Source organism: Adelges cooleyi, unplaced genomic scaffold (assembly GCF_023614345.1).
Source record: "Adelges cooleyi isolate 19-005CV unplaced genomic scaffold, UGA_ACOO_1.1 ACOO_flye_CR_arks_rails_tigmint_CR_PRNA_30, whole genome shotgun sequence".
Lineage (NCBI taxonomy): Eukaryota > Metazoa > Arthropoda > Insecta > Hemiptera > Adelgidae > Adelges > Adelges cooleyi.
The window spans coordinates 13,488,706-13,512,018 of record NW_026095971.1 but is presented as its reverse complement, the minus strand read 5'-3'; the positions used below and the strand labels follow the sequence as shown (position 1 = coordinate 13,512,018).

The 23,313-nt window shown below is 30.4% G+C and overlaps 1 protein-coding gene across 1 annotated transcript in view; it reads left to right on the top strand.

Moving 5' to 3' along the window:
* Nucleotides 1–23,313, top strand: part of LOC126838730 (FMRFamide receptor-like) — a 48,149-nt gene continuing 24,836 nt past the window's right edge. The window contains exon 1 of the mRNA XM_050573390.1: nt 1–388. The gene's annotated coding sequence lies outside the window, so the exon portion shown is untranslated. The remainder of the gene's footprint in view (nt 389–23,313) is intronic.

Below are 23,313 nucleotides of genomic sequence, written 5' to 3'. Positions count from 1 at the left end.
TCGACGACGACAAGAGTCCGCTGCCGCCGAGTGCTGTTCGTGTGCGTCCGTACTGCCGCGCGCATCGTACGCGTTGTAAACGGTTTGACGCGCCGCGGCCGCCAGCCTTTGCAGGCAGCAGCCACCCTTCGACGTCGACGACCGACGATCACCGGTGGTAAACGCCACTCGCGTTTTGTTACCAGTCGCGCGCGCTTTTCGCTCACGAGGACGATCCGCACAACCATCGCGGTGAGTTAACTCGGTGTATAAGTCCGGAACGTGTCCGTGCCGTATTCGACGGAATCCAAAGTAACGGCTGGCTATAGATACTCACGACAATAATAATAATTTTATATTATTATTAATATTGCTCGTTTTGATTTTTCAAATAATACACGATGTCCAGGTGAGTAGCCTATACCGGCATGCATTTTAATACTTACGGCGTCGATCAAATAAAAATTCAGTTCACGATAACAATGCATTCATATAGGTACAACGCGCATTACAGTATAACATTTGAATAATTGTTCTTTTTGTTTTTGCTATTGTATTTTTTTTTATATCTTCTGCATCGCGTCCCTTGAAAACTCATAAAACGACCACGCCAAAGTCAACATGTTACATAGCAATACCGACTTCCGGCAAACATGACGGTTTTAGTCGGGCCCCGGGAGTTACGGCATATCCTATCACGGGGTTAAAGGTATTATTTGCCGAACAATTATTATTTTTTGCTGAAATAGATCGCTGGTCGATCCTAATGGACTGTCGCGACGGTCAGGTAATCACGGCCAATATAATGTAGAAAACCATAGAGAAAGCGCCTTTGTTCTATAAGAAAAACGCTTGCTTTTATGCAGTGTCTCATGACACCAAGGGCCCCGTGTCATAATATCATAGTAGTTAGTACAAATCAGTACTCATAAGGGTAGGGTAGCTCTTGTTGATCGCGCGCACCTGGTAAGGTCTAATCCAGGCTTTGTTTAGAGTATTTTGGCTTTAGCAGATATTATTAGTATTCTTTGAAGTAATACGTATTTATAATCAATGGTTTTAAGATTAAAAAAAAAAAAATTCGCCTTATTATTATTTAATTATTACTATTATGGATATAGTATAGTCAGCGGCAGATTTTCAAATTTGGTACCCGACAAGTCCGGATAATCACAAATAAATGTTTTCAATACTACTCAACTAAGATAACCTATATACATATTGTACATAATATAAGTATTTATACTTAGGTAACTACTAACTAGGTATAAATTTCATACGAAAAATGTATACAAAGATAAATAAATCTCTCCGAAAAACTGTTGTATAATATTTTCCAAAAACCATTATTCTAAAATAAACTTATATTGCAACAAATAAAATAATTATGGAAAAGAAATAAAATATTTAAATAAATCCTTAACTACCAAAAAAAAAGCTATAGTTATTATTAAATTTTTTACTTTATATAACCACAAGCGTTGCTTCAGTATTTCTAAAATAATAATGATCGAAAATAATGATAAAATATGTATAATTTACTATATTAAAAATTTTTAACAAAAAAAAAATGAATTTGTAGATTTTAAATTTGCATTTATGTCTTACATTTTTAAGTTACATTTGTTTAATAGATTTTTATACGTAACTATTATTGTGTTTTTTTAGAGCAGTAATTATTCCGGGTTTAAAAGAATTATTATAAAAAATAAAATAATGTTAAAAAATACAAATAAAACGTTAAATACTCTGGTGTATTAGCGTTAAATACAGGATTTGGTATTCGTCAAGCAACGTAACATCTTTAAGCTCCGGAAGAGAGTATTATATAAGTTTGGTGTTTGTGTAAGATAATTATAAATTCATTTTGTTTTCTCCGAAAGTGGAGTGAACAGACACGTATGTCGTTTGTTTTCCAATTGGTTTGCTGTAAGATATTACTTTTTTTTAACAACATGGAATAGACAAATAAACACATTTGTTGGGACTGTCAACCAATCAGCTCTCACAAATTAATTATTATCAGTCAATATTATCGTTGTCCGATTATTCTGGTACTAAATGGTATTATCTTTGTGTGTGTTTCTGTTAGTTTTTATAACCTACAGATGCAATAAAAACCGTTTGGTTCTTCGTCCTTGGATGGCGTTTACAAGCATACTATAATAACTTTTTAAAATGAGTCGCGCCCGCGCCGCGGTTTATTTCAATTCGTTTTTATCGTTATGTGGTTATAAATACAAAAATACTTATATAATTATTATTTTTTTTAAAAATATAGTGATACCAAAGATTTAATCCTTATATTCCTTATCCTAATGATTTCCACTAACGTTATCTTAGAGTCTCTTCGAGATAGACAAATGATTATTGTAATTTTAATTATTTCTACGTTATTAGTTATTATACAAATCGTTATGTTTTGTGTCACTCTTTCTGCGTGAACTAGTGCGACTGATTTTAATTATATGAAAGAGTAAGTCACAAGGACTTGACAGAAACTGATATCATTCTGAGTTCATCTTGTAAGTTTTAAAAATTAACGGCATTTGCGGGTACAAAAAAAAAAAGCGTTACTCTGTCGTATATAAACGACGAGGACAATTTTATTACAAACTACAAACAGACGCGTCCATTTGGGAAATTCAATTATATGCTGAAAGAAACGGTGTTCCTTCAAACAGTTTTTTCCGGCGTTACATCTTGAATTGGGCGTTTTCATTGAAAAAAAGAGAAAAAGAAAAGCAAAATTATTAAAAGTTCAACTACAAATTAAATGGTCAATTAACGTGTTCTACTGATCTTCGTTTCTTAAGACTAATATTTTTATTTCTTTAATTAATTCAATAATAATATTATTATAATATATTACAAATCCTTTTCGAGGTAGTTTATTTTTAAACGTTGTCAATATTATTTTATTGGTGGTAATGAATTTTATGTTGTTTTTTAATTAATAAAAAAAATAACAAATGATTTAGTAACTATTGCTCGTCTTCAATGAATTCAAACAAAGTGTGTGGTCCTGAATTTTTTTATTTAAACTTTGATAGTGTGTATTTCATAATCCAATAACGCTAGCGCTGCCCTCGTACGTATATAATGGTTTGATTTTAATAATTCATAACAACAATTGATTGCATATCTAAAGTGGCCAGAACGTTGTTTGATTTTATATTAGAACATTTTAAAAACATAATATATAAAATACAATATTAGACGTTTGCGCTTTTTACCAGGATATATTGCCCAAACGACACCGTCATAATATTTGCTCTGTTCAGATAACTTAGCAGATAGGTTTCTACAGTTTTTAAATTGTCTGGAGCTTTCAGTATTTGTATATTTTTTTGGTTAAATAAAAAACATTCGAAAAACTTTGGCACTCAAATAATAATTAGCTTAAACAAAAATAGCGTCTCCCACTAGACGAGGGATTAAAGTATCTAGTTACTTTTTTGAATAAATCCTTGTACTAAATGTGTTTCCGTGAAATTCCAAGTGATTTTCATCCGCCTAAATATTTCAAGGTACTTCCTAATGAGTAATCATCTAATATTTAACGTCCCTCTGTTATAACACTGTCATGTTATGCACGACACAGAGGTATTCGAATTAATTAATATACTTAAAAATATCTCGACGATAGACATTCTGTACGCTTATATTAGTTCCCATTTTTAGATTATTCTATTTTGTTAATAACTTAGCATGAAAGTCTCGCAATGACAGTTTGTCAAAATTCATAACTCTTATTATACCTAGGATCTACCTAGACACTTTGGTATGCCAAAGTGCAACTTGAGAACAACATTCTCAGAGAAACATTTATCATATTATGGCATAATACAATAACTTGTTTTACGCATACTTATTGATTGTTAATAATAATGATTAAGTTTAAATAAATATAAATAATACTAATAATTAAATTATAAAATAATCACAGTATTAATAGTGTGATCAGAATGGACTTACAATGTAGCAATAAAAAAAAAATGTAGCACCATATTCTTATTTTTTTTTTAGTATTATTATTTCTGCGGTAGAATGACAAAAGTTGTTACCTATGTATCCACTATTTATCCAATTTTCGGTTTGTTGTGTAAACGTATTTTAAATTGTATTATAAAACAAATCCACAAAATAATTTAAAAACGGATAAAAATATTACACACTTGCCAACTTTGTCGTTTTACTACAGAATTGTATTTATACATGTGTGCGCAATGCAGACAAACAACCAAAGGTTTGATGTTGACAACAGACCCTTGATGACGAGTGATATAAATTAATAGCTGCGCGCTACGTTTTTCTGTGATGTGTAGTATGTTTTCCGTGTTAATTTTGATCAGCATGAGCGGGCCTTGATGATGTTGGCATCCACGCATAACACTATCTTAAAGGGACGCAAATATGTTTGAAATACTTGTACTGTTTGTTGTACCTATACAATAAATCTTCCAAAGACTGTATTAACAGTTGACACTGATTGAAGTATGAGAGCGTCTGTGTAGTTTGGATACGGATGATTAGTAGGTGGTTATAGTTACTAAGTTTGCTGTTGTATTCAATAGCGATGTGGTCATAGCTCGAAATTTGTACTTGTATACGGGCATCTTTGTAGGATGCCGAAAGCGTAAATAGTTCACTTATCCCCAAAAAACCTGGACTACCCCCAAAACGACACTTTTAATATACGGTGATAAATAACTCGATAGAACCGAAATCATCAATTTCGCTCTTCTCGGATAATTTTCTGAATAGAATAAATGAACCGTTGGAAGTTTTCCTCTATTCCGATTTCCGTTTGACAAAAATCTAGGTCACATATAGACATTATATAGTCGGGTAATTTTATGTTATACTACTTAACAATTAGCAATTAAATACTTTAGTAAAATTGCAAAACTAATAACCTGTTATTTGCCACAATATTAACGTATTATGTAATATGTCATACACCCGTAATAACTATTAGATTCACTCTCGACAAAAATGAAAATAACCTATTAAACAGAAATCATATAATCATTAACATGTATTTGTATGTTCGACTTAAAGTTGGCAACTACCCAGAATTTGGAGATTTTAATGGTTCTATACTTACTATTAAATTAACAGAATATTTATAAGTATTTTATTTCACTGTACGACATTATAGTCTCGTATTTTTCGAATGTTGTATGTCATGTTTTCAAAACGACGCGACATTTGTTTTAAGATGTTCATGGCGTTGTTTAGGTAGAAATGTTTAAATGAATTGTGAACGCAATCAAACAGACCGATGATCAATGGAAATTATTTTGTTAATCGCAGCAAATATTACATAGTTCACATCAACATTACACGGAAAAAATACAAAATTGATCGGTCCAACTAAAATAATGGTTAATATAGGGACACAATACAGTTCTAATTGGAATAACTAAATTAATAGTTGACCCAAGTACAACTATGTTAAGTTGGGCCAACTATTAATTAATTCAGTGATTCCAGCTAGAAATGAATTGTGTTATCCATAATTTTAGCTGGAACAACGATGATGTTTTATGCTTCATTCAAACTGGCCAAGTGTTAAGCAATACAAATAAAAGATAAGTGTTGCTCATTAAAGTAGGAGTGAGCTATGAAGTAAGGTTATGAGCTCAAGAAAAAGCAGACTTGACCACAATGTAGATATCCCTACTTTCATAGGCTGATTTTTTGGAGAGGGGGCTGGAACTTGGTTCTTTTTCACTGTTAGGTTTTTGTTGCTCCTTTAGTTGTCACTATTAGACCTGCCTCTGTACCAAATTTTACGTTGAAAATTTCACAGTGAATCCGTAACAAAAATGAAAACTTTGAAATTCTCTCCTTTTGAAAGGGCTTACTATTAAGGGCTTAAATTTGTACAGTATTCTAAGCTACTCGAGCTTAATCTATGTTATCTTAAGCTTATTTTAAGAGGAAACAGAAATATGTGGGTTAGAAAAACTAGGTGAATTGGTTCGTGTAAAGATACACTGGCATTACTGGAACTTGCCTGGAGCACTGTCGTGCGCTCAGATGTATTTTTTACCTGTTTGATTATGAAACAGTGAATCACTGTAAATATTATGTTGTTTATTTTGTTTTTCAACTTTTACGAATAATTAACAGTAGGTATACATTATTAGGTACCTATTTATTTTTACGCGACGACTTTGTTGTACCAATAAGCTGTACTAAGGTCTAAGTAGACAAAATAATTTGAATGCCATTTATCATCCTTCATATACATATTTTTAATTTTCAGTTATTGAACGGAACAAATTCGTAAAGTTTCTGCTTTTGGTTTTCATATAATACAATGTTTACAACTTAGGTTAATTTGTATGTAATAAATAAAAAATAATGTTTTAATGTACCCCGTGTTTATAATGATTGTATACACAATTTATGTCAAAAATAGTTAAATTTCAATAATACTTATTTTTGATATTTTGTAAATAAAGACGCCGAGTGATTTATTGGCAGATTTATGTGTGGCGCGTGAGTATGTGTGTATATATGTTTAAGCCAATGTTTTAAACATGGACCATTTCCAAATATTAACGCATTAAAATGTAACACTACGCATTTGTTAGTAGTCGGTATGGATGATTTTGCTAACTCCACAGCGATTACACAGCTTAATCTTTTGGGATTTAGGCTCATTTCGTTGATAAGTTGCTGAGTATCATGAATGCCAGCGTCGCCCGTTCTGTAATGTATTATTACGTAGGTACTAATGGGAGATCATAATCGTACTGATATTAAGTGTTTTGTATGTACTGCAATGTACGTGTGTTCGCTCACACTACCGTTTTAGTTTCGGTCAGTAAAAAGATAATAAAGAAAAATGTTATAGCTTTTACATTTGTTCGAATCGTTGACTTAATTTTGGATTTATGGTGTTACATATTTAACATGGTTGAGCGCAATGAGGCCTACAGAGAGATGCCAAAAGACCACCAACCTAGCTGATTTCATTAAAATTTTAAACGTCATGTTTCTTCCTCCAACTGATATTGAAAAAGATCATTGACTCATAAAACGTGATTATGGAACAGTCAATTAGGTACTACAAAGAAATACAAACCTGATGTTAACGCTTGCCTGGCACAAAATCGTATTTTATCTTCAGTTGTATTGAGGTTCTATAGAATTTTATTAATTTTAATCGTGCAGTGGTTGATGATCTGCAACAGACTAATAGAAATCCGATAATTTATCACGACTCAACCATACCGATTTGAGGGGAAGTAGTGCCCCACCAGGCTGGTCCCCCCCGGATCTCTATGAATGCACGTGCAAAAAAAGAAAACCCTACTGAAATTTTAGACTAACAGTAGTAAATTAATAGCAGTAAAAAAGGAAATAATTTATAAATTTATGTTATCTATAAAAAAAAAGGTTTTCGTGTAAGTGATTCACAGAAAGGGAGATTTTTTTAAACTCCCTTAATTCTCTTTGGCTAAAGTTGATTATGACTACCTGCAAAAAGGGTGAATTGATTATCCTGTTTCTGATTGTGAGTTATCTTTAAAACACCGTTGGGTCTGAATCGTTTTCCCGTCAGTAAGAAATTATTGTTTTCACTGCTATTTTTTTCTGACATATTATAGTATATTTTATTAAACCACGGCAGTTAAAAAAGTAAAATACTACTAATATATGAATTTCAACAATTATCTAATGTTTTTGGTCGACCACAAGGTGTATGTTGTCAAGTTGTTGTATAATTTTTACTTTACAAATCTAGAGTACTTTGTAAAATGTATGAAACGTAAATGAGTTTTTTCAAAAGTCCAGTCTAGCAGAATCCTAAATGCAATAGTTATGGCGAATTTCAGAATGATAATCTGTTTCCTACTGAGATAGGAGTAGACAAATTCACCATTAAAAAAACCTAGTTATTTTCTCCGTACCACGTAAAAACATTGAATCATGCATATGTTTTAGCATTACGGGTCCGTATAACTATAATGATTTCTAGTATCTAAAGTGGCTAGTATATTAAAACATATCAAGTTTCTGGCTAGTATATTAGTGTTTAATATCTGGCTTAAAACAATTCATAAAAATATAACCTCTTAAATTATTGAATTAATTTTAGTTTAGTTCTAGTTTGCACGTTGTGAATACAACATATATGCCCCCAAACCCCATTCCCACCGCACCCTATCCCCATTTCCAACCACAACCCCTATTTCAACCCCAACCCCATTTCCACCCCATCCCCATTCCTACCCCAAACTCCATTTCCACCACTGACCCCAACTCCATTTCCACCCCACCCACCCACAGCGTTACAAAAGCGTAACGCTTTGTAACATAACGCTTTTGTAAATAACGTTCTTTATGTCGGTTACATCTTTATGTCTATACACGAATCGTAACACACGTACTTCAGAATGACCCCCAGCCCAAAAACATATCCATATTAAAACACAAGACAACATCAAATCGCATCTTTTTAAATTTTTTTCGCTTTCCTTCAACGTTTCCCTGGAAATCCGGCCGAGTTAACAATAAATTATATAGGTATAATACACACACACACAATCTCATACAAATAGTTTGCTTGCGTTTGTGCGACATAAACATGGCATTTTACGACCTAACTGCTCAAAAAATAATATTAAGTGTAAATAAAGAGTATTATTGCTATGTATCGTCGGATGGCTTTAATTTTATCTGATGTCGATGATTTTAATTTGATGATCATAATCCCTCCTGTAAAGAAATTATGGACTTAGCGCTCTATTTCACTTACAATAATAACCATAATATACATATCATATAATAGTGATACTTGATAGATATAGAAAACAGCTGTTTAGGGATGGATGATAAAACCTTTTATAATATTGTGAATATTGTGGCGGTAGCATTGGAATGTCTTGCGGAATGTCCGAAAAATTCTTCGGCATTCGGCAATACTCAGAAGCGTCTGAGCTGCGTTTTATTAGTTTCAAGTATATTAAATTTCGGGTGGTAAAAGCGAACAATTTCCGTGTCTCGTCACATCCACTACTACAATAAAGAGTATGTGTATCATATACATTTCTGTGTGAAACTTTAACGTCATCCGACATTGCGTATACAACATAGGTATATACTATATATATATAAAAATTATATTCTGCACACTATACAGTGTGCGTGGGCGATAAATTGTATTATCATAATAGCAACATCGGTCTGGTGATATTATATTATGAGCTTAAGCGTCAATCGAGAGGAAGAGAGTGAAAAAAAATAACCTATCCTTCGATGCATGCCATGGGTAGAGTCGATGGCGCGGTGGTCATATAATTCGGGCCAAAAGCGGGGGGGGGGAAGGTGTCATGGTGAGGGTCGCATATCTGTCAAATCGACGCGTTCTCCTATAAATCGCCCTGTGTGAAATCCACTGGAATAGAAGAATTTCTCGGCCGAGACTATGACCCCTTCGAGATTACTTACGCTTCACCAACACACAAACATTCATATATATATACTTGTGATGAGCTGAACTCCGAAACCATTTGGCCAACATGACGATGTCAATATTTTGGAGTCAGGTTAGAGATAAATGTGATAATTAGTATACTTGTTCGATAAAATGCCTTGTATAAAAACAATGTAAATTGCTGTTTTATGGTATATAGGTATTTTAATCAACGGATATTTTTCCCTAAAGGATTTCACCAGAAGCCATGATAATAGTATTGCCATTTGTCTACAAGGTGAAGGAATAACAAATCAATACAAGATTGGTTTGCACGTAAAGACATACGTACAAAAGACGATTAACATGCGAACGTGGTTATATATAGGACGCCGAACGCAGTCGAAAGTTAGACATTTGATGTTTGAGGAAAAAAAAATCCTGTAAGGATTTTGAATGCGTAAATAGAAGCAGCCGTTTCTCGTGCGCTAAACTAAACTAAACGGTCGAGGGCGTATGTATAGGGTATTACGGTATAACGACTCGGACTGCATTTGTTTTCTTTCATCTTTGATGTAGAAATATATATTATATATACCCTCATAAGTCGTATATATGCCATCAAACTGTGAGTATTTTAATGTAATACTCTTAAATCTCCCTTATATTTTACTATCCTACAATATGCTATTGAATCTAAACAATATTATTTATTGATAGTTTTATTTTAAGTACATATTTATAATTTTAGTAATAATAGTAGAGCATTTTGGATATTACTAGCTGAATTGCTTCATGCAAAAGGGCCTAAGTCACCATTTTCTCAAAAACGTGATTATTACAGATTCGTTATCACTTTACTTAGACGCGTCCATTCATGTTAAAAGTCCACTATACTTAAATGCTAATAATCTAAACTACATTTGAAAATAATAATGTTTTACAGAATGTAATTTTACTATTTAATATCTATTAACTTTGATAAAGTCCTTATATGTTTATGCATTTTGAAATATATCAAACGTTCTTTTCATTTTTCCAAAATTTGATAAAATCCGAAAATCCGGAATTTAATGCAAAAGCATTTTATAGACAAAGTTATGAATTTTTTTTTTTTAATTTTTATCAAAAAATTTTACTTAGATACATATCTTTATAATGTAATAGTATTTAATATTTATACGATTTTCAAGTGACTTAAATAGCGTTTTTTTGAAAAATCCGGATTTTCGGATTCCCATCACTAATATTTATTAATAACTATGTAATATTAGTATTAAATGTATTAAGAAAAAAATCTAAAAACGGACGAGGGAGTGGCAAAAATAGATAAAGGCCGGAGACCCCTTAGTTTTTTAAATAAAAAATATTAATAATATTATTTATTGATTTTTAAGTATTAAATTAAAAAAAAACATATTTGCATTTTAAACGTATTATAATATAATAAATTAACATAAAGTATGAAAATGGTAAGCAAATATTTTATAATGAGTCGATACTCAATAAAAATTCAAAGCTCACCAGCTCTATTCAATATTATTTTATTTTTATCTCCATAGGATTTTTTTAACGTTTATAAATATACCTTTAAGTCACTTGACGAATTTAGAGTATAAAACTGATTATTTATCCAGGTATAAAATATTATGCTCTATAATTTAGCGATAAAAATCAGATGCTGTTTGACAAATGAACAATTATCATTATGATCTAGTCGCAATTAACTTTACAGCTCTCGCGGGTTTTACAGCGTTAAGTTAATTGCAAAGGAAGTTTTAAACCCAGTGGCGAGAAATATAATCCTTACGGTTTACATTAGGGTGGTAAAATATAAAGTGTGGATAGCTTTTTGCCGTAACAAGATACGTTCTCCCCGGGGTAATTTTTGCTGGTGTTAGACGTCTTGAATGGTTAACACGTAACTGATCGTCAGAGCAAACCATTTTCGTAACTACAGTCCGATGCGAGTGTAGGTAAGATTAGACAACTGTTTCCACAGAGGCGAGATTTCGGCAAGCGTGGTCAACTTGACTATAACCAATAAAGGAATTTAAAGAATGTCTTATACACGCACATTAAGTATAATTTACGAGGGTTTGGCGGTTACATGTAGGTGCATCTTATGTCTTCGTACAGTTTTTACAGAACAACGAATTTTAGCACGACATAAAAAGTATTATAAATGAGCGATGGTCATGTCTATCTTGTTGTTGTTCTTCAAAGAGTTACGTTCCATTCATGTTGTTAGTTATGCATGGAAACTTTTCATGCATAAATTCCATTGGAAAGTAATTTAGTAGAATATGAAATTATATTTGGTAGAAAATTAATTATATCGCTCTTTGCGGTATCACAACCAGCTTTGCCAATAATTGTAATTTGTCTCTAACCACGGACCATTGATCTCTTTAAATAGACGATTAGAACAATAATTATTACATAATGTTTTATCATAACTATGATATGTGAAGCGCAATGAACAATATATTGTGCGTGGATAATAGAGTATAACATTTTGATATGTTTATTTAGTTTCTCTGGACTCTGCATCACATATGTCATTACTTGTCTTTAATTTACTTGGAACGAAATACCACTATTGACAATTTAAAACTTCGCGAATTACTTAAGGGAGTTTATAAATAGGTCTGACAATATAGACAAATTATACTCGTAGTTAATGTATGTATATATTAGAGGTTTCTACGCTTAGAAAAATTACCATTTTTCTATGCTTTATAAGATATGAAATACATTAACAGTTTTTTTTTGTTGCAGCCGTTAAATTTTTCGGTTGTCATGATTTCAGCATTGCGAATATTAAATGGTCTGACATATGCGTACTACATTCACTATAACGTTTTGCATTTTTTAATGTTTAATGAAGAAATGGTGACAAGCGAAAAAATCGAATAAAGTAGCTTAGTTAATTTTACGTCAATTTTTTTTTTAAATCGACTACATTTACTGATATATTACATATGTAGATTTGAGATAAATAAAACAAATTGAAGTATCTTACGATTTGAAGTATCTTATCTTAAAGGAAAGACATTGGATCATGAACATGTCTTATGGAGCATCAGCCTTTATAAAATCAGTTATTCAGACCATCTCCTCTCAGACCTCACCCCCCCCCCCCTACCTGCCTTCCTCACCGTTCTATCTATTACTTTTCCTCATTATGTCACAAGAGCGTAACGATGAGTGTCACACAATTCTTGAGAGACTCACAGTCATATTCATGTCAAAACATGTGAAAATTGGTTTGTTTGTTCGAACATTTTATAAAAACAGGTAGTTTTAAATGAATATTCGATTTTATGGCAATAACCAACAGAAATCAGTGTTTGTGGCACGGCTGTGATAGCATTGCATTGAACTTCGGTGCCAGAGTAATGTATTTCGGCAGTGTCTTATTTAAAAGTTGGAAGAAAAATCATTATTTTGCAGTATTAATATTAAACAATTAATAAAAAGTGCCATTAACTTTTAACAGTATTGTTACTATAACCATACAGCGAAAATATCCTTTATTAAGGTTTTTTTTGAGGGGGGGGGTTGAATTAATTCCAGGGTTTTTTATGAGGACGTCTAATCAGTAATCTCCCAGGCTTCCTTTAGGTTACACTTGAAACTTTTTTGTTATATGAGATGTTTTAATGCGTGTTATAAGATGTGTTCGTGCGACTAAGAGGCAAAGTATATTAAATTATACTTATCGTAGGTGACAAAAAAAAATATGGCAATCGGCGAAGCTCTTCAAGTAGTTGGGTTAACGGCCTATATTTTTGTGTTCGTGTTATTTATTTATTTTGGAATACTTGTATAGTGCTCAGTGTTATTATAACTACTTAATTGATGCTGCCATTCCCTCAGGAGAAAATACAAGTTCTTAGAATATACAAAGAGTATATATAAACAGAGAATAAACGAGTTTTAATTAAAGTACCCCAGAAAAATTCATTTTAAAGTTATTTATTTTACATGTACATTTTCTCTTTAAAATTGTTTTGCTCAATATAGTAGCACAATATTTGTTAATTAATAGCTGCTGTATTATGTTTATTCCACAATACAAGCAACATACCTAACTTAAATGGCGACTAAAAGTGTAATTTGGGAATGACAATTCTGTCAATTCACCTAACGTTGTATGTTTAAAATATTTATACAGGGTTTCCAGCATGAAAGGTAAGTAATAGTTGATTAGACATCTGGGGGACCCCCAAATAATCCCCCGTTTTCATTTTTTCGATAAGTAAAAAATTGAAGATTTTGACAGTTAAGTAAAAAAATAATGACTTAAAAAAAATTAAAAAAATTATGCCCTGTTATTCAATGCAAAAATCTCATCTTAAAAGAGGGGTCACATGGTTTTCTATACCTTTCTGCCCCTAACTCAAAAAATGATTAGAGATCAGAAATAAATGATAAGTGATAAAAGATAAATTCTAAGACATAATTGATAAGAGATAAAAGAAAAGAGATAATTGGTAAGAGATAAATTATGAGAGATTAGAGATAAATAATTTGAAACAAGATGTAAGCAACAAATGATAAGATATTAGTGATAAGAGATAAATAATTAGAGACTAGAGGTAAGAAATAAATGATAAGATAAGTGATAAGACTAGAGTTAGGGCCTGAAAAAGACTGAAAATGATGTGATTCCTCTTTTAATGTGAGCACTTTGCACTGAGAATAACATGGAAATTTTTTGTTTTTTTAGGTCATTTTTTTTTTACTTATTTGTTGAAACCTTCAATTTTTGACTGGTTAATCACCTATTACTTACCTTTCATGCTGGAACACTCTGTATATATATGATAAGCTTCCCCCAAGAGACTTTATGTTTAAAAGTTTTAATCATTTGTTGTTAATGCGAAACTATTTAAAAGTCAAACACTTATATATTATAACTTGAAGGCTTTCGCACACTCGATTAAACTTTATAATAACACTGTTCGGATGCTAGTAGAGTTTATTTTAGATCGAAAATATGTTCTTATTTTATTATTTATTTTAAAAAAGTAAATAATCTTGATTTATTACAATTAAATTATAAAAATATACTTTTATTTTCAAGATATTGCTATTGAAAGTGTAAGGAAAAAAAAAGTTATAAGAAATATTATATATTAACATGTTAAAAATACAAATATTGAAAAATAATTATGCAAAACTGTAATAATACAATTCAATGATAAACGTTGTCAACCAGAACATTTCCCGTTTTTTATATAACAGTAACAGTTATTTTATAGCGATTGGAATTTATATTATTTGATTAACATAAGTTCATTTTCTCGAAGCATTGTAAGAAGCATTATCTCGTAAATTATTCGAAAATTTCAGTTTTGTATAGATTACTCATAGTTAATATAAATTCGGAGTACCGTCGCAATGTTCCAAAAACGCATTTACGAAAAATTTGGAAATTAGAGAAAAAAAATTGGTAAAATATTTGTAAACTGAAACTTTTATTGATAGATCTACTTTTACTTCTTTATCATTTGCGATGACACTTTTGAGAATACTGAACTTGAAAAAATGTTTACCTCAAATTGTAAGTTGCGTTGACATCGAATTAATATACTGATGTTGTTTATGTTAAAAATATTATTATTGTTCACACAACTCAGGTAAATTTCCAATTGTGTTGACTGTTTTGGTATCAGACATAGTGTAACTTTAATTATTTTACTTCTATATTTCTCGTTGAGATAATGCTGGACAGTATTATAAATGGTAATGAAGGACTTTGGTCTTTGAATAGTTTTTAAATGAAGATACATGATTAACGCAGGTCATTTGTTACATATACGTGTTATAACAATCATAATATATTATTCTTTATTATCTTAACGTAAAATCATTACAATAGTGTTTTATGTGGATGACGTAGTATAATATATAATGCCGCACTGTTTATTGTTATGAAATGGTACTTAAACTACTATATTATTTACTTTAAAAGTTTCCAGGTCATTTGAGTAAACGAAAAAGAGAATTGACTCTATATATATACATATATATATTAATATACCTATAACAAAGTCATCATAAATAAATATATATACTTACAATGACCTTGAACACGTTACATTTGAGTGAACTTTTATACTATTTTACTCCTATTCGGTTTTATTACGAACTTTTGGTTTATGATCGATCATTTTCATTTTTTTCGTTCGCTTATCTGTAAAATGCAAAATATTAAAAAAAAATATTTATTGAATTTAATAGAAAAAAATATTAGTATAATGATGAAAAATGGTTTACAAGATATACAATTCGTAATAAATAAGGGCTTGTATAATTACAAATTGAAGACGTGTGTGTAAAGTAGGAGAAAGGATTTCAGTATTCAGGCTTTCTTCTTAGCTTGTTATCTCTAGGAACTAATTCTTAAAGTTCTAGGGAAATTATGTGACTGATGTTTGTTGATAAATATGGATTATATACGTTTTATACTGGATGATCATTTTATCGCAAACCACTCATGTACCATGTACATTTTTTTTTTAACCGGTGTCAGAGGCATGCGTATACCAATATTCTGAATACAAATAAACTACGAACAATTTTTATTTATTATGCTTATAAACATTACAATACAAAACAGTAATAGTCAGTTTATAGAAAAAAATGTAAACTACCCTTTGCATTTTGCTAATTATTGAAGAAAATATTAGTTTTGGAAGAAATTTTCAAAGAATCTTTTTTATAGTAAATTAAACATTTAACAAAAATGTATAGATGTACATTTTTTGCCAAGCTGAAACTTTTTGAGAAAATAGCGAAAAACTGATTTTTCTTATATTGAGCAGAGCAGAGCAGAGCGAGCGTTCGCTTGAGTGGTCAGGAGTTTTAGTATGTTAATAAGTACCCTAAGGTGAACAGTTGTGCCAAATTTCAAAACTATGGGAATTTTTTCCAGGTAACAATGCTGTAATTCCTGAACTATCAATATCTCATAGGGTTTATAAAGAAATTCCATTTTTTTTTTGTTTTTAACCCCTTCCAAAACTAATATTTTTTATATCAACTATTGAAACTTAAACGGTAACGTATATAGTTTATTAGCTTTTAAAATTAAGAATATTTTACTAAAAAATTTGATTGGTTGATATTTGGATTTAGTTTGGTAGGAGGATAGGAACACAAAAAATTGTGGAAAATCCAGATAACATTATAAAAAAACACTATGAAAAAAAATCAGTTATTAATTCAAATTTCAACTTAATGAGATTAACTACTGTACATAAATATGACATATACCTTTATATAGTATAAATACATTTAATTTATATATATATATATATATTGGAATAACGATAGATATGATGTAATAATCGTTTTTATAATTCCTAGTAATGACTTATGGGTACCTAATAAATAATATGTTTATGGCTAAATATTTACTCATTTGGAGATAAATATTAAAAATAAGTTAGAGAAAATAGGAGTATTTAATTATATGTATGACTGGAAAGCAAGTAAATGTTAATAATGAAAATACTTTTGAACGAGCATAAACATTTAATATCTATCAAACAACAAGGTATGAAGCTTAATATAAGGTATTGAAGTATAATATTATGCAAGTCATTTTTTTTTTTAATGAAAATGATATGTTTGGAAATTAATTATAAACAATAGCGTAATAGCATCAGTTAACACTAATTATAAAGCATTGTAAGTAGATAAAGGAATCTGATTTCACTTGATGACAATGCGCATATTGTTGTACTTTACAAAACAGTCATTATAGAACCGTACACATAAATTCGATAGTTTCGATAACGCTTTAACGTTAAATACTTTAGTTTTTTAGTATTTAGTGTTAATTACACTATTCTAGTATTTGGCGGAAAATTAACACGTTATTTTATTCTTAATTCTTCTTTTTCTTGAAATTCCTATCCGTTTCGGATGTTGAAAACCATATTGAATATTGCTTCTCTTTCTAACGATGAACGAAATAGTTCAATTGTTGTTGTACTAAACCAGTTCCGGAGATTTTTTAACCAAGATATCCTTCGTCTACCAACACTTCTTTGGTTATTTCTTATTATGTGTATTCTAATTTCCGTGTTATTATAATCTTCAGTCTTTTCCTTTTGCATCCTCTGTAGTACACACACGTTGGATACTCGATCTGTCCATGAGATATTTAGGATTCGGCGGTACAGCCACATTTCCAATGCCTTAATTTTCTTACTCGATGTTTCAGTTAATGCTATGTTTCAGCACTATAAAATAAAATAGGAAATATGTAACATCTTAATTTTCTAATCTTAGTGCCCAGTGAAAAATCATGACAATTAAATATCTTAGACATTTTTACGAGTGCACCTCTGGCCATCTCAATCCGGCATTGAACTTCCATCCCATGTCCCCAGTTCTCATTTACCCATATACCGAGATAGCTATACTTTTGAACCTTTTCTATTGCTGTCCCCTAGCTTTTCTCTTACATTTTGTTTTTTTGAAATTACCATTTATTTGGTTTTTTTATATTTAGAGACAACCCAAAACTTTCGTTTATATCCACTATTCTATCTAAAATTTTTTGGAGGCTTGACATATTATTCGCGAATACAACTGTATCATCAGCGTATCTTATGTTGTTAATGCATTCACCATTTACTTTTATACCCTCGTTAACTTCATCCAAAGCTTCTCGAAGTATGAATTCCGAATATAAGTTAAATAGAAGAGGTGACAGGACGCATCCCTGTCTCACTCCTCTTTTTATTGGAATATCGTTTGACATTTCTGCTTCTACTCGTATAGCAGAAGTTTGATTCTAGTATAAATTGCTTATTATACTCGGGTCTTGATCGTCAATTCCAGTCACTTCTAGTATTTTTATAAGTTTATCGTGTTCAACTCTATCGAAAGCCTTTTGATAGTCAATGAAACAAGCATACACATCGTGATTGACATCCCTAGCCCTTTGATTGAATTGTTAATTAACTATTCCTTAACGAGGTAAAAAATAATATATTTGAAATATTTTTGAGTATATTAATTTGAACGAATAAATAAAAAAATCTTCGTAAAGAAAAGTTTTCGAATTTATTCGTCGAGTAAAATTATTATGTTTGTAATATTTTAAACACGTACGCAGGAAATAAATGTTTGATAAATGAAGGTAAAATGCGTGAAGGCCCTAGGCTACATAAAAATTCTTACAGACCATTTCGTAACTAACTCTACTAAACTTGAATGTAAAATGTACATCTCAGTTCGGAAGAATAAAGATGATGTTTTTCTTTTAAAAAACTAGCTTTTTTTATAATTTTCTTACATTTATTTTATTCAATAATAAAACGTTGTAATCAGTTTATTGTACATAGTATTTATTTATACTTATAGATTTTATTTGCTTGGAAATTGTATTTTTATTTTCAACACTATTGTTCGTTTTCCACGTAAAATTTCCAGTTTACGAATAATATTATACTGATACATGATAATTTGTCCGGATTGCTGTTTTAGTTATATTAGACCTAAATTAAACAATATAGTATAAATGTAGATGGACAATATCTTACGTCTGTTGACGCTCTTTTTTATTATTTCATAATAGTTTTAATACAGTGAAATCCGGGCAAATTGTGTTGCTAATAATTGTAACAATAGTGTTGTCTACCTATAGTATTGTCAATATTACTATTAATCTTTGGTTTAGGTGATTAGAATTTAGTAACATTTTTTAATCAACACGCTAAACCTTTATTATTAATACTTAAATAGTAAATATACTTTTTATAACATGATTACATATAGTCGTGTCAAAGGCATTAAACTAAAAAATAAAATAAGAAAAAATCGTATCATAGCCCGTACAAAAGTCTAAAATGACCATTATTCTAGTTCATATTTGATTTACGCCGTGTCGTTATTTAAGTCTAAAACGGAAGGTTTAACGGAGAAAGATGTATTTTACGTAGACTTTTCCTTGTTTCTCTTTAATGGAACGAGGTGGCGTAAAAGATGTGCTATTTTGTGGGTAAAAAAAATAGTCTGGACAATTGTTCCTATTTACTTTCAGTCAAAAACCGCTATGCCCGTAGGCGAAAGAAAAGTTTGTTCGTATCTTTTGTTGCTTTATCTGTGGTTCTAATGATATATATATATATATTCCTAATGCTGCCACCGTTAAGAGGCTTGTTCCGAATAAAAATATCAGCCGTTCAGAATCGTTGAATTAGTAACTAATAGTAGTTTTCCTGGTGTAATCTATCTGTTGCCCTTGTAATAGTCTCACGCGGCCGGGGCACTTAAAATGGTACAAAAAGACAAATCGCAGTAGTCACCGACACACCTTTTATACGAGATAGGTTGTATTAGTTATACACCAACGTGTAGGCAATTGAATTTCGAACTTTTTTATTTTAACAAGAGTCTAAACACGTTAAATTATAGTTCTAGTCAATAGGTTAACGAAATTCTTCTCCGTTCTCTGGCCGTGGTCTGCATTATAAATAAAACCTATTTTTATACAATTTAACGTAATAGCCAATAAGCGTAACTAGGAAGAAGATTTGGGCCTATGTCTCCGAAAATAGACTTACGTCTCCCCTTTAGGATTTATTAAAATTAAATTATTTGAATACAAAATTTGACTAATTCAGGTTTTGTCACTAGTTTTCTTTTTCGTCGCCGAGTTCTCTCTCTCTCTCTCACCGACTTGTTCCTATACTCCGTTAATTTCCTCAGCGGTATTTAAAATTAGAATCGATTGTATTGCATGTAAATATAGTTAATCCTTAAATTCCACGTAGACTCAAAAAGTGACTTTTTGCAATTTGACCATATATATATATATATATATATATATATATATAAAAATTGGAAATATTATTTCCTGACAACTTACTCCCATATTTTACATGTGATAAATAATAACATAAGTTATGTCACCACAATTATTTGCCAATTACCGTATTAATTGGGTTTTATCTACATTGTTAAAAGTACTCATTTTCTAATCAATATTTTGATGGAACGGCTCCTCCTATCTATATTACTCTAAATTAACCACAAACACCGCTAGCATCGATATAACAACAGCTGTAAGATTGCTGGCAGTTTTTACTTAAGCAAATATTTATTTATCTCGTGAATGCAAAATTTGAATATCAGTATCATATGTTTTCACAACTGTGACCACTCATTACCGCGCTTGCAGCTTCAACGTTGTTTAGTCGTACTAATGTAAATACAATTAGTTATACTTATGAGTTATATTATTTTAAAAATGTTATAAACTATTACTATGAAGTTTATATACTAAAATTTCTTGTCTAGCGACAGAAGTATAACGAAAAATAGCTTTGTTAAATTTTACAAGTTTAAACTCAAGTTAATATTTTCTTGTTTCCATTGCATTGAATGGCCATTTAATTACCATGGCAACTCCTTTAGTGATACCTTTTGTGCAGGTACGTATTGACATTTTCGGCCTTATACAATTATAGTAAACGATATCATTAAGTTTGTGTAATTATTTAAAATAATGATATAAAACCAATTTGTAATTTACAGAACGTTTAATCTTAAAGTATTAAATTAGAAGTTCCGTTATGCCAAGTTTTAAATCCTCAATGTGAAATTGAAAATTTGTTGACCGTCTAATCTATTTTATATGCTCTACAACTTCATGCATTTTTTTTTTATCACACGAGGCGCCAGAACACAAGGATTATATGTCACATTTTATTGATTTCGAGAAAATCAAGCTCAAAGTTTACATCTATATGACGTGTTTGTTTAGGGATTAGGTGATTTGCTACCAGATCACAGCAAATTATGAATAATTCACTTTTTTATATTTATCACCAAATCGAATGGACAATTTGTAGTTTAGCTGTGAACTTAACTCAGATTTTGTAAAAATGTCACTTATAACCCTTGTGTTCAAGGCGTCTCATATACCTTTTGCTTTCTCAAGGAAAGATATCATATGTATCCTTACCGAAAATACTTAGTTCGTTGGTCTGTGCAATTCCTATGTCCGTCGATAGCCCATATTATGCGTATTTTATTCTTTTATTTAAGTTTGACTTGTATGTTTCTCAGTTTTCTACAAGAACTAATTAAGTTATGGTGGCGATCGGGTGATGGGTGATTTTTCATTTTTATTATTTTTCTTGCGACCTATTAATTGATTTCTGAAATTTACACAGTTAATACAGCTAGCTAAACTTAATAGGTAAAAGAAATTTGGGTTTTCTAGCTTAAACATTGTAGACTTTCTGATGATTTTTGTGCTTGAACACGAGAATAAGAACAACAATATAAGTCGAATATTTGTTTAGTTTTGATAAGAGATCTTAAAAAACATTTTTGCTGCAATAATTCAATTTAAATAATTACATCCTTTAGTTTTGAGGAAGTTGTTTAACGATTTGACCGCGGTTCTTACATTTGTTATAAATATGACGACTCGACTGGTTACAATTGCATGAAGTTGTGTAAAGATTAGCAATTGTTACATTCATATCGTTCAGTATTATATTTTAACTTTAATGGTTTTGAATTTGGGTTTGAAGAAGTTATGATTTGGTAGTGGTTTTTTTATTTGTTAGTTTTTAGAATCATTTTTTATACTAAATTTTTATCTTTAAAAGCTGTACACAAAAAAATATCTAAAAGTTGAATTTTTATAAGTAGGTAGTTAATATCTTTATTTAGCAATAAATGAAAATAGAAACGCAATAAGGAACTTTTCGTTTTGGAAAGAGTAATGACCAGTATTGATAGTAAAGGAAATAAAAAAAACAATAAATCCAGTTCAATGTTTTAGTGGGTTAAGTAAAAATAATTTAAAAGTTAAGTAGTTTTTAAATCTCGATTCCAAAACAAAGATATTAGGTGGCTTCAGCTAATTCTTCCGTGTAATAAAACATCTATACACAGATAATCCTAACGAAGTACGGGATTCTATCTTGATTACTTTATGGGATAATTAAATGATAAGTGGTCTTAACTTGGATATATTTAGCATTATATAAAACTACTGACCCGCAGTTGTCGTTTTCATAACCATCTATTATTATATATCCTATGGATGAATTAAATTACAAAAAACCTTCATTCTTTAATATTGGAATTTTTATATTATTAAGCTGATTTGTCTCTGATTTACAACACGTACAAGTATATTCTGGCAAGTGTATATTTTTTTCACTTTCATATACATAGTATCTGTAAGTATAGTGAAAAAACGTATTTCCAGACTTTTGAAGTGTTGTAAGGGATTTTCCATTTACATTAAGTAAACTCCACAGAAAATAAACATTTACACATTGTATAACATTAAATTTATACATACTTTATCAACTTTATGTATTCAGTTCATAAACGACTGTACATAATGTCACATTTACATATGGCTTGTTTTCGGAACGACATTTTGCGAATCATGCGAACTATACTCCCGTGAAGGCATTTTATAATACGTTATTATTGTATCTTTTTCGACAGACATTTATTATAATGCTATGATAGTTAAACATATATTTTAGCTTAATCTTGATACGGGCGTGCGTATAAATTAAATATTATAAATCTAAATAAACTGTCAACAAAAGCATACATATAACATTCTAACATGGCTATAGTATTCAGGGATATTAAAAACACCTAAATATATAAAACAATTTTTAGTGAATATTTTGTTATATTGATTTTAATCTTGACGAGATAAAATTCATTAAAAAAAATGTTATTTAAATGAAGGTAGGTTAGGTCAAGATCAAAGCAATAATTTGGGGATCAGCAAAAGCGCTACTGGTAATGACAGAGAAAATAAACCACACATCTAAGAGATAAATTATAAAATAAAAATATAGCGATTGAAGACCTTGGGGCAACAA